This window comes from Equus asinus, chromosome 20 (assembly GCF_041296235.1).
Source record: "Equus asinus isolate D_3611 breed Donkey chromosome 20, EquAss-T2T_v2, whole genome shotgun sequence".
NCBI classification, from domain to species: domain Eukaryota; kingdom Metazoa; phylum Chordata; class Mammalia; order Perissodactyla; family Equidae; genus Equus; species Equus asinus.
In genome coordinates this window covers 40,453,944-40,467,172 of record NC_091809.1, presented here as the reverse complement: position 1 = coordinate 40,467,172, position 13,229 = coordinate 40,453,944, and the positions used below count along the sequence as shown (strand labels likewise).

Below are 13,229 nucleotides of genomic sequence, written 5' to 3'. Positions count from 1 at the left end.
CATCCCTTCACTCTGAGCCTGTGTTTGTCTTTGGAGCTCAGAAGTCTTTCTAGGAGGAAGCATATTATTTTTTAATCCATCTCACCAGTCTTAATGCTGCCGTTTTGTCGTTCCTTTTCTGGTTCTTCTGCTTGAGCTGAGTCATGCATTCAGATATGACATTAATTCATGTTATTGAGAAGTTCAACAATCTGCTATCTGCAAGTGGAGACCCAGAAAAGGCAGAAGTATAGCTCCAGTTAAGCCTGAAGGCCTGAAATCCAGTGGGACTGAAAGCCCTACATCTAACAGCAATTTAAACAATTTTAAAGTAAATTCAGTTGAAGAAATTTATGGCAGTAACTGTCTCAAAATGATACAGCATTTAAAATTTTGATTAAAAACAAATAAATTTTGATTTCCAAAAGAAGTAATCATTACATAAAACTAAAATATTATCTGTAACATATATATTTCCACTGTTCCTCAATATCCCTTTTATATAAAAAAGGAAAAAATAATATAACTTCTTGTTAGGCTTTGTATTTATTTAGAATCCTGTCTCTCAGGCCTCAGTTATGAGATAAGCTAGTAGGCTTCCAGCACAGAAATACTAGACACCTCAGCATGTTGCCTCTTACAAAGCCCTAGGGATGGTAGTGGGTTAAAAACTCTTTCTTGGTGAGTTAGAGTCCCATAGGACCTGCAAGGATAAACCAGATGATCACCAAAGCAGGGACATTTCTGTGTCCCTTGGGTAACAGCTGCAAAAATTAGGGCACCAGATGAGGTACAAGTTCCTTTCAGGGAGTTACGGGCATGCTGGAGAGAGGCAGAAGGAGAGAGCAAAGACGGTGCCCACTGGCCACAGTTCCCAGAGGGTATTTCAATAGACCCCTGAGGTGTGTTGAATTAGATGCCTGTCTCTCAATCCAATGCTTTAAGATAAGTAAATAAGCCTCTTTCACAGAAAGTCTGGGTCTTTTTAATTGATTATCTCTGCACTAGCCCTGGGGTGGATGAGTGTGTGAGTACAAGCCCTTTAAGAGCTCTTTCTCAGTTCCCCACAACCTTGTGAGTCTTGTGGATGCAGTTTTGACTTTTAAAGCTAGGTATTTTGGGGCTTATCTCTCAGGTGCAGATCTTAAAAGTTGGGGTGCCAGATGTGGACTTCAGACCCTATGCTTCTCAAGGAGAAACTTAGGGCTTTGAGTTTCCTACCAATTGTGAGTTGCCATGCTGGGGTTAAGGTTTATGGCAAAGTTATGTCCCAGCTTCTCCTACCAACTTTGATGTGTGTTTTTTCTCATTTACTCAATGTCTAGGAGTCACTCAACCAGTTTTTTTCTTTTTTTTTTTTTTTCAGGAAGAAGTTGTTTCATACCTGTCTGTAGATTCTGTGTGTAAATGAAAGGAAGTGAGTTCTGAATCTATCTACATCGCTCTCTTGACCTGGAACTCCTAGTATAATTTATATTTTACTACTCTAAGCATTCAATATACAATTACAATCTAGTGAATTTTTACATTGATACGTGAGAGCAATATATGGTTAGGAAAATTTTTGTGTTTCTAAGCACTTATTTTTGTGTTAAAACTGTAAAAAAGTGTTGCGAAAGATAAAAAATATTTGAACTGTCTCTAGTGAATCTGAGAACTGGTGGGAGACATGCTATTAAAATATTAGAATGGATATCAGATAGACTGCAATGTAGAGATGGAACTCTACCACAATAAAGGGAGACAAAAGACCTTAAGGAAGGAGACCTAAAACAAATGAGGAAAAAAAAATAATGCATACGTTAATATTTATTAAGCACCATTACAGAAGGATATGTGAACGAAACTGGGACCCCTCTCCCTGGTCTAACAGGTGAATCTAGCAAGCAAGCTGTAGAGGCTTAAAGTCAGTACGATGAAGTCCATGCTGTGCTTGAAGCAGCCATGAAGACCTCGTAAGTCTGTGTCTAAATGGCCTTGCAACATTTTCTCTCACGACTGAAAACACTAGCAGGATGAATCAGTAACAGGAAGAGATAATAGTTAACTCACTCTCATATTTCCCAACTATATTTCTGAAAAATTTAAGGAAAAAGTGATGACCCATGGTCCTTGCCTCCCTCCACACATAGATAGCACCAACGCACACCTTGTGTGACATATAACCAAGAGTTCTTGTTATCCTTGAAGTGGATGAATATTCGATGTGTAAGTCCTTTCCTGCATGGACACTGCTTTATTAAAGGGTACATAAACTGCATCAGATCTGTAGACCTTGGAGCAGTCCTCAGAATACTCCATTGGACTGTTTGCCAGAACTCGAATTCCTCACCTTCATTATCAAACAAACTCCTTCGTTTAATCTTTACCTAGATTCTTTATTTTGTTGACAGATATATGTCATCAAATGTTTAAATTATTGAAAAGAGCATGATAGGGTAAATGTATTACAACTCTAGGCACTATGATCAGCTTGGATAACGTTCATTAACTTTGATACAAGCATATATTAATTTCTAAAAGAAAACAGTTCCTCTCATATAGTTAGCATTTTCAAGGAACATTAATATGCCACAAGAATGAACTTTAGACAGAATCATTTTCTCACTTCTACTTTAGTTACAATTAGCTTTGCTCTATGTCACATATACACATGCACCATGGTGCCTTAAACTAGATGACTCAGGGTTGGTACAGTAGCTCATGAGATGCATAAGCTTCTTTTAAATTATTGCTTTGTGACTACAACACATAACTTCCAATTTTTGGTTTCAGACAATGATTCCATTCCATTCTTCATCTCCATCACCCACCCATCAGAAAGAAAAATGGAGAAGGAGAGAGGAATGTCTCCAACCTTGAAGAACACTGCCTGAAAGTCACAGATCTCACCTACACCTGTTTCTCATTGATAAGGACTTAGTCATATGGCCAAACCTAGCTTTAAGAGGGGCTAAGAAATATAATGGTTATCTCTATAGCTATGTGCCATGCTAAGATTCAAGGAATTTACTATTATGGAAGAAAGGGAGGATAAAAATTAGAAATTAGTTGCAGTTTATTTAATTCTTTCAAATATTTGTATTTAGCCATAGACAACTCTATGTTCTCTCTGGAGTTTAACAGTTGAATTTAGCATTGTATCTAAGAAGAATAATAACATGAAATGTAATTAAAGTGAAACATATAATGCATAAATAGAATATATTAATATTTCATGACTTTTGATATTTCCTCTAAAGCTCTCAATGCAGATCTAACAAAACCTATTACATCATTTTTTTCATTTTATAATCTAACAAGACAATGAATCGCACCTATGTGACACTATTAAATACTTGAGAGCTTAAGGGGATAAAGGAAAATTCTAATTGTTTCTTTTCCCAAGAGGTGATACTTGTGGTATAAGATCCTAGGGGGAGGCCATTATCATGATTTTTTTCTATCAGACTCTTAGCCTTAGTAGCCAGAGTATAAAATCATCATATATCAAGCAGCCTTTTCAGAGAGCCATCAGCTTCATCAGATATCAGGATCAGTGACTCAAAATTATTGCCACAGAAACTTTTAGGCTATGACCTACTCCACATCCAGAGGTCCTGCAAGGTTAGTACTCAGAACTAGCCTCATCAGAATCATTTTTCCCTTCAGAGAAATGGAGGAGGAAAATACATATCTCTGAATTTTTGGGGAGCAAGAAGAATATCTCTGAATCCCAGTTCTTGACTTTAAAATTTTAGAGTTCTCTCTACTAGCTCCCTTCCAGTGCACTTAGAGATGCACATAGTTATCTATCGCTACCTTTTCTAACTCTAATACTTGGACTTCCTGATGAGCAAAAGTTCTCTTATCAACTCCCTGTTCTCTGTTGCATAAAATTATGACATATGCTTCTTTGTTCGCTCACTTCAACTTAAGCAGTGTGAGGTACTTTTTCACTTATATTGAGTCTATGTTAACATATCTCTAACCTTCTTTCAATAATTTAATTAAAATCACATATTTATTGAGACTTCTTGTATGAAAGGCACTTTGTCTAGCACTGTATTGAGTTTTCAGTCTATACAGAAGAAAAACCCATAAATAACTCATAATAATTAATAAGGAATTAAGTATGGCTAAACATAAACATAAGAAACATATTCATGAGCATGTAAAGAATGGTTTTATTAACTGGGGCTTTCATTATTAAAGCCCTTAACTAAAGGGCCCTAACTATTAAATTGATTCCGTAGGATAGAGGGGATAAGATAAGAGAAAAGCTAATGAAATATGATGAGTCAAAAATGAAAGTCTAACAAATGCCCTTTTGTGAAGTAACTAAATCGTGTGATACTTGGGAGATAAAATATATATATATGTAATCTTTTTTTTGTTGCCAGATGATATAAATATTTGAATGACAAAGAATTTGGCTTGGAATTTATTTAGAGACCATGGAAAATGTCGATAATTTTAGGAGGTTAATATTCAGTAAAATATTCCAAATCTCTGTATTATTGTACATACTCATGTAGAAAGGAATAAGAAGATATGGTAAACAAAAAAGTTAAAAACTCTGGTCATTCATTACAGGAATGAAAATGTTGGTTAAATAAAAGATATATTAAAGAGAAACTCAGATTAACATTAAAACAACACTGGCATTTTATCATTTTTTACCAATAGCGAGGAATTGTGCTAAGCATCTTGTAAACATTGTTTAGCTTAATTGTAACATGAGACAGATGTTAGTGTTTTTGTTTTTCAGAGGGTTGAAGAGTGAACGTAATTATTGTCAGGTCACCAACAAGTATAGAGTTTAGTTCAGGTTTGAATGCACATCTGTCTAACATAATATCAAGACCTATTAGAATGATAAAATCATGAAATATTGAAACCAGAAGAGATGTTTAAGATAATTTAATTCAACAACTCATCAGGTGCTTGCATGCTTAAACAACATCTGCTAATAAGTAATTATTCAGGCTGTACTCAAACATTTCTGACTGAAAGTTCAAGGTATGTCTGACCATTGAATGTTCATCTTTGTTGTGAAAACGAATACTTCTCTCCATGGTTTCAAGCAGCTAGTTTTACTTCCCTCTCTTGGAGACATACACAAAGAGACCAATACCGCTTAAATAAAACAATATGTTTAACACAGAGATAACTATCATGTGCCACATGAATTTTTGCTTTGTTAGTGAAACATCCTGTTGTTTTAGCCATTCTTAAAATGACAGCTTTCTAGATCATTTTCCTGAAGTTGTCCAGTTTTTATATATCACACAAAATATCATTCCCCAAACTGAAAATACTAATCCAACTACTATTTGTAAGTAAGAATATGAATTTCCATTTTCTAGAATCTACTCATTTTCTTTGCAAATATAAACTGAAGATAAATTGGTCTTTAAAAAATGCAGCATACTGGTAACTAGTATAAATTAAATTAAAATTTGTAATTGTATTTTGCATGTGCTCTACTAATCTACGTCACCATCTTCAAATTCTATAGAGACCACATGCAAAATACACGTTTATAAGAAAAGACCAGCATAAATGATACCTAGTGTCTGTCGGCACAAACTTTTCTCTTATTTTGGGAATATGAATAGTTTTCTAACCTTCACCACTTCAAACATGAAGTCCAAATTGCACAGATCAATCATAGTCCACTGCTCCCCTGGTCACAGTGGTAGAAAAAATGAACTAAATATAGGCCATTATATTATAGCTTCTGAGATTATCCAAATTAGAATGTGGGAGGATGGGTCCTTGGTATTGGAAAAGCTGCTGAGTTATAAGCATGATGTCTGCCAGCAGTTATGGTCCTGCTTTCCAGGGTAGTGGGCCTGGGTCAAAGGAGCTGGGACAAGCAGAGCAGCCAAATCTCAGGTGGAAAAATACGTCAGTTGCTCAGTCCTGATATTTTGAGTTGGGATACTAATAAGGAAAATAGCTCAGACCAATATAACGACTCTTCACAGACTTATGAATCCTGCATTTATTAATTATAGAAAGCAGACATTACTATTGTCTATTCAGAGCAAGATGAAAATATTATGCTACTTTACGTGCATGACATTAATATATACATATAGAATATTGGAGAAAAGAGAAAAGTCTTCAGAAATAACGGTAGTAATGTTGCCTCTGACTGACTTAAAAAATGAAAAATTCGTGTTTTATCTTAAAAAATTATGAAATATCTGAATTTTAAGTTTCTTGAAGTCTCTAAGCCCTTCTCTGGTCATTGGTTGTTCCAGAGCAGCAGGAGAAAAACAAGAGATCCCTGCGTTATGAATCTCCCCTGTTGAGTGTTAAAATAATGATCTCTACAGAATTATTTTCCCCCTCACACACGCATACACATGTGCATACATTCAAATACATACACCCACACACACAAAAGTACACTAATTTACTTTTTTTTAAACTTAGAACTTGCTAAGAGGATAATGGTCCCTGGAAATCATTCCATAGTGGCAGAGTTCATCCTCGCTGGGCTAACGGAACATGCTGACCTCCAACTACCACTATGTGGTCACAGCACTGGGGAACCTGGGCATGATCATACTGACAGGACTCAGTTCTCACCTGCACATCCCCATGTACTATTTCCTCAGTAGCTTGTCCTTCATTGATCTCTGCCATTCCACTGTCATTACTCCCAAAATGCTGGTGAACTTTGTGACAGAGAAGAACATCATTTCCTACCCTGAATGCATGACTCAGCTTTATTTCTTCATCATTTTTGCTATTGCAGAGTGTCACATGTTGGCTGTAATGGCATATGACCGCTAAGTTGCCATCTGTAGCCCCTTGCTTTACAACAACATCATGTCTTATCACACCTGCTTCTGGCTCACAATGGGAGTTTATGTTTTGGGAATTATTGGATCTACAATCCACACAGTTTTTATGTTGAGACTCTTTTTCTACAAGACAAATGTGGTTAACCATTATTTCTGTGATCTCTTTCCACTTTTGGAGCTGTCTTGTTCCAGCATCTATGTCAATGAATTATTGGTTCTAGTCTTGAGTCCATTTAACATTCTGACTCCTGCCTTAACTATCCTTGCCTCCCATATCTTCATCCTCTCTAGTATCCTCCACATTCGCTCCACTGAGGGCAGATCCAAAGCCTTTAGCACATGCAGTTCGCACATCTCAGCTGTTGCTCTTTTCTTTGGATCTGCAGCCTTCAGGTACCTTCAGCCATCATTTGTAAGCTCCATGGACCAAGGAAAAGTGTCCTCTGTGTTTTATTCAATCATTGTACCCATGCTGAACCCCATGATCTACATTCTGCGGAATAAGGATGTCAAATTTGCCCTGAAGAAAATTCTCCACAGTAGAAAAAGTTCATGAATAGGTTCAATATCATGGTGTCATATTAGAATCAGGCCAGAATGAAACTGGACCACTATCTTACACCATACACAAAAGTTAATTCAAAATGAATTAAGACTTAAATGTAAGACCTGAAATGATAAAACTCCTAGAAGAAAACACGGTTGATAAGGTTCTTGAAATAGGTCTTGGAGATGATTCTTTTTGAATCTGACAACAAAATTAAAAGCAACAAAAGCAAAATAAAAAAGTGGGGGAGTACATCAAACTAAAGTGCTTGTGCACAGCAAAGGAAATCATCATCAAAATGAGAAGACAATCTACTAAATGGAGGAAATATTTGCAAATCATATATTTGATAAGTGATTAATATTCAAAATATATAAAGAATTCATGCAAATCAACCACACAAAAACAAACAATGCAATTTAAAAAAATGGGCCCAAGATCTGAGCATTTTTCCAAAGAAGACGTACGTACAGCCAACAAGTACATGAAAAGATAATTAACTAACCATCAGACAAATGCAAATCAAAACCACAATGATACGTCAACTCACACTTGTTAGAATGACAATCATCAAAAAGACAAGAAATAACAAGTCTTGGCGAGGATGTGGAGAAAAAGGAACACTTGAACACTGTTGGTGGGAAGGTAAATTGTTGCAGCCACTATGGAAAACAGTATGAAGTCTTCTTATAAAATTAAAAATCTAACTATCATATGATCCAGTAATTGCACTTCTGAGTATTTATCCAAAGAAAACGAAAACACTAACTCAAAAAGATATATGCACCCCCATGTTCATTGCAGCATTTTTATAATAGCCAAGATATGGAAGCAACCTAAGTGCCCATTGACCAATGAATGTATGAAAAATTTGTAGTATATATACAAAATGAAGAATTATTCAGCAATAAAAAGAATGAAATCTTGACATTTGCAACAACATGAGTAGAACTTGATGGCATTATGCTAAGTGAAACAAGTCAGACAGAGAAAGACAAACATGTATGACCTCTATTATATGTGAAATCTAAAAAGTAAAAACAAAAACCAAGCTCACAGATACAGAAAACAGATTGGTGAATGCCAGAGACGGGGAATGAGGGGTAGGAGAAATGGGTGAACTGAGTTTCTTTTTAGTTAAACAAATAAAAACATATATCTATCATCTATCTCTCTATCTATACATATGTATCTATTTTGTAAACAAAAACAATATCTAGCTCTACTAACAGTGAGATAACTTGTCAAGATGTGCCCTGGTCCTCTAAAACTTGCAATTTACAATGTGAATCATAAACTAATAGCTCTGGGTAGGAGACTGTAAGAAATTTAGAATCTCAAAACCCACTCAGACGTACTGAATCAGAATTTACATTTTAAAAAAATCCTCAAGTGATCTTGTAAACAAATCTTTATCATTAATTGAGAAGTTCAGGATTGGCAAAGAATCCCCATTGAAGAAAAAAGTTAGACAACTGGGAAATAACCGTTATTTCTTCTTTTCCCAAGAGCTTGTTTCCTGAGAAATGGAAATCCTTGGAGAGTTTCGTCTCCATGTTCTTGGGTGCCTGGCATATTTAAGGCAAGGACAAACCTTTACAGCACAGCAATCAGAACTGCTCAGGGGACTATGAAAGGTGATGATGTACATTGAAGCTGGAGAAACACAAATTGAAGTTGAACACAACAATTGAAGAAGCTGACTTGTGATGGAGACCAGCTTCAAAAGTGGCTCAGAGACCTAGGGCTGTGCCTGCCCTCTCAACACTAAAGGTAGCAGAATGTTGGGTACCTAGGACTCCCAACACCAACATTAGTCCTATTGTCCTCTGTGTCAAAGAAAGCAAGTTGCAAATAAAATTTGGCATTGAGGTTTCCAGGAAGAAGAAAGGTGAGTGTGCTCATTTCACACTTGTGATTTGAGAATATTAAGTCTGGAAGTACTCACCTTGGCAATTTAAGCAAATATTCCTTGATACTTTCATTCATTCCTTCAAATATTAATTTATTCATAAATAAGTCTTTAACTTCCTATAATGTGCCAGATGTGTACCATTTACTTGGAATACAGAGAAGAATAAGTCTTATATAGTCTATTATCTGGCTTATAGTGTATCTTAAGTCTGAAAAAGTGCTGCTTAGAATGGTAGTTTTCTGAACATGTACTAATAAAGTCCAATCAATGACAAGAAATTGGAGAATGTTTGAATGTTTCCATGATGACATCAATTTTAAATGAGATTTGAAATGAAAAGAAAATATTTATCAGCTAACAGAGGTAAATGGAATTGGTAAGACTTTTTTTATGTGAGAAAGATGAACAAATAAAATTGCAAATAGCTGATAGAATGTGAAATATTCTAGAAACTGAAAAGTATCTGAGTTTGAAAGATAAGTTTCTGAAACTGAAAAGAACCAAACGTGGACGAAACCTGGAGAGTGGTGAGAGGTACTAAGAAAATCCTTTCTCCTTGTTCCTGAAAGTGCATCTTCACCTGATTTATGGTTGAGTGCATTCAATGATTAGAAATAAGCAGATCAGTCTATTTCTAAGTACTCAACCATTGTTAGATTATTTTCCTTATCTCTACTAAAGGGTGTATTCTAAGATCTTTCAAACACCATACATAAAATAAGTCTGTTTCCCTTTAGATTCCTTTCAGATGTATGATAATATCTGCTAACTATCCCATTGCGTTCAAACATTTTCCAACTTCTCCATAGTTTTTATTTGTCCTCCTTCTTGCCAATGTCTCTTCTTAAAATGAATATCCGTAACTAAACACAAAACTACAAGTGTAATTTAAGTGTACCACACAGAGCTTCCTAACTTCACACAGAAAATGGTATTATTTGTGTGATGTAACAGGGATAATGGATCAGGCTGCATGTGGCCAGTGGTGATCAGCTAAGAGCTATGGATGCCACGGGCTCAACCCCACTCCATCAAGAGCTAAGAAGACCAAGACCTCAGCACTGTTATGATCCGTTCACCATATGACAGTTTTATGGAACTCTAGTTGGGAAGCTATGTTATCAATCTTAACCAACCATACTCTAGATACTGTATTGCTATAAATGCAATCTGAAACTAACTGCTTTATTAACCAGCCATTTACTTTATGGGTTTTACTGAATTAATAAAGAATTGAGTCCTCAGGGCCAGCCCCAATTGCCTAGCGGTTAAGTTCTGCGTGCTTCACTTTGGTGGTCCAGGATCGGTTTCTAAGCGTGGACCTACACCACTCATGTGTCAGTGGTCATGCTGTGGCAGGGGCTCACATACAAAAAGAGGAAGATTGGCAACAGATATTAGCTCGGGGTGAATCTTCCTCAGCAAAGAAAAAAGAGTATTTATATTTTTTACATGAATTACACCCAAAAGCTATATCCAGTATGCAAAGAATTGACCTTTTAAAACAAAATTAAAAACATACAATATTTGCCCTGCTAGATTTCAGTTTGATTGCTTTAACCATTTTCAGTGACCATATTCATTTGTCCAGTTGTTGTCATCCCTTGTGGTATAGGTTATGGTAACTTGGGAGATTATGTTTCAAACAGAGTGTGCAGTATACCATGGGGGATTGGCCTCTCAAAGTCCAAGCTTAACTGAGAAAAGGAAAATTTCACAGAAACAGTTTGAGTCCAAACTGATATTTTCCTATTATACTCCCTCCCATCCCCTTTACAATTCAAATAAAGTCTTTACCTTTTGGTAAAGACCAGAAGAAAATGTCTTTGATGTTCGATGTTCAGTGATTTCATTTCATATTCTGATGAAAGGATTTACAGCCCCACTTCAGTGGCTATGTTTACTTAATTGCTGTTGCTATATACACTCAATTATTAATTACCTAGATAATATATGTAATAATAAGAAAACCTTTATCTTTAATTGATCTTTATGTAAATAGGGGATATTAAGTTGTTTCATAAGCAAATATATTATTCAGAACCTCATAGGTGGATCCTATGGAGATTAGTTAGAACAAACAAATAAGATATTTTGAGATAAATACAAACTTCTTTGAGACAAATACAAATTTATGAGAAAACATTTTGAAATAAATGCAAATTTCAAGACATTCAGTTTCCTAGCTCTGATTCCAATAGGGAACGTATTCATTTTTTATGCCTCTCTGACTTCACTTCAACTTTACTTTCATGTTAACTTCATTATGGTGAATATTAGCTCTCTTTGATATTAAGTCTTGAATTTCATGAGGACAGTAACTATGTTTTTGTGATTTTTATATTCTAGCCCAAAGGTCATTGTTTGGTATGTTACTGTCTCATTAAGTTTTGATAAATAATAGAGGATTGAGAGAAAGAAGGAAGGAGCTAGGAGAAGAAAAATGGAAAAGAGGTAAGGTAAGAACGGAAGAAAAGAAATGAAAAGAAGGTAATAGAAAAAAAGAAAAAAAATAGAATTTCTCCAGTTCTTCATGTGAAGCATGCCAATACACTGACTTTGTATCTCTTAATCCGATAGTCCCCAAACCTAGATAATCATCAGAACTACTTTGGTAGTTTTGTTACTTGTTTTATTTGTTTTAAGTTAGTTTGATTTTCAGAAGGTCAGATCTTTAAAACCCTTGAAGATTCTGATTCACTAATTCTGGTGTTAGGATAGGAAATCTGTAATAAAATTTTATCCTGATGAGTTGAGATAATTTGGAAAGTTGATGATTAAAAAAAATTGAAAATATTTTTAAAGTTATAGAGCAAATAAGAAAGGAAGTCTTAAAAAATAAAAGTTTCAAATATTAGAGTGAAAAGGAAGCCAGTTGCAATGATTTAACTAAAGTAACTGCATATGTAATACAGTAGAAAGTTGAGATAACATATAGAGTTGATAATTCTGGAAATACCAAGATATGTGAATTATTTAGAGCTGTGGAGGTAATTCTCAGAAGAAAGAAACAGAAACTCTTTATTAGAGCTATTCCACAGAGATTAAGATATCCCTCGATTAAACGACTAAGAGTGTAGGGAGGAAGATTCAGAAACTCTTGTTTTTCATTATAATCATGTTTACATTTTTGTCATTTTTGTAAATACTGTACTCTCTCTAGGTGGCTCTGATGATCAATTGTACTGGGAAATTCCTGCATTAGTAAACGCTCTTTGTGTTCCAATATGTTCTCCTACATCTGACTGTAAAGCCACCATCCCACAGAGCTCTATCTTACCCACAAGCGTATTGTGAAAGCCTGGACCACTTGCCTATATGAAATGACAGAGAACTGTGTCTATGTCATGTTTATGTTAGCGACTGAAATATTGGCCTGGATAAAATCTTTTTGGCCTTGATACAGGTTGGACTCTAGAAAGAAATGCATTTACTGATCCTATATGTGGATTTTAATATATGTGTTGTCAAAGTAGGCACTACATGTGGATTTTAAAGGGACACAGATACAAAGAGAAATGAGTACAAAGCATGAAGCCTAGCACATTAAAATACATACCATGAATTTCCAGATTCCAATTTGTAAGCTTTTGAGGATTATACTTTCCAGGATAGGTATTCTAGCTGAGTAGATATTTTTCATAAATTCTAAGAGACCACCAAATACAGCCAAATGATCCCATCAGTACTTTTAAATGTTGTCTTAAGGTATTGTTTATCTGAGTTTAGATGATATTACCAGGGCTCATTTGGAGGGAAGAAAAACCAGAGAATAGTTGAGATCTGAAATGAGGCATACCTTCCAAGTTTGAATAGTTCCTGAGTGAAAAAGGCTTATAGCAGGAAAAGGGAAAGTAGATTATGTTTTTCATGCAAATATTAAAATTATCAAATGTTGAAAGTCTAGGGAGACATGTAGATTGACTTGGAAACAAAGACTCTTGAGCTATTAGTGAATGCCCCAGGCATCAGGCATAGCATAGGAACC

The 13,229-nt window shown here is 35.3% G+C and overlaps 1 pseudogene; it reads left to right on the top strand.

The window, feature by feature from the left end:
- Window positions 1-6,422: 6,422 nt before the first annotated feature.
- On the top strand, window positions 6,423-7,335 carry LOC106835971 (putative olfactory receptor 8G3; annotated as a pseudogene).
- Window positions 7,336-13,229: the final 5,894 nt, after the last annotated feature.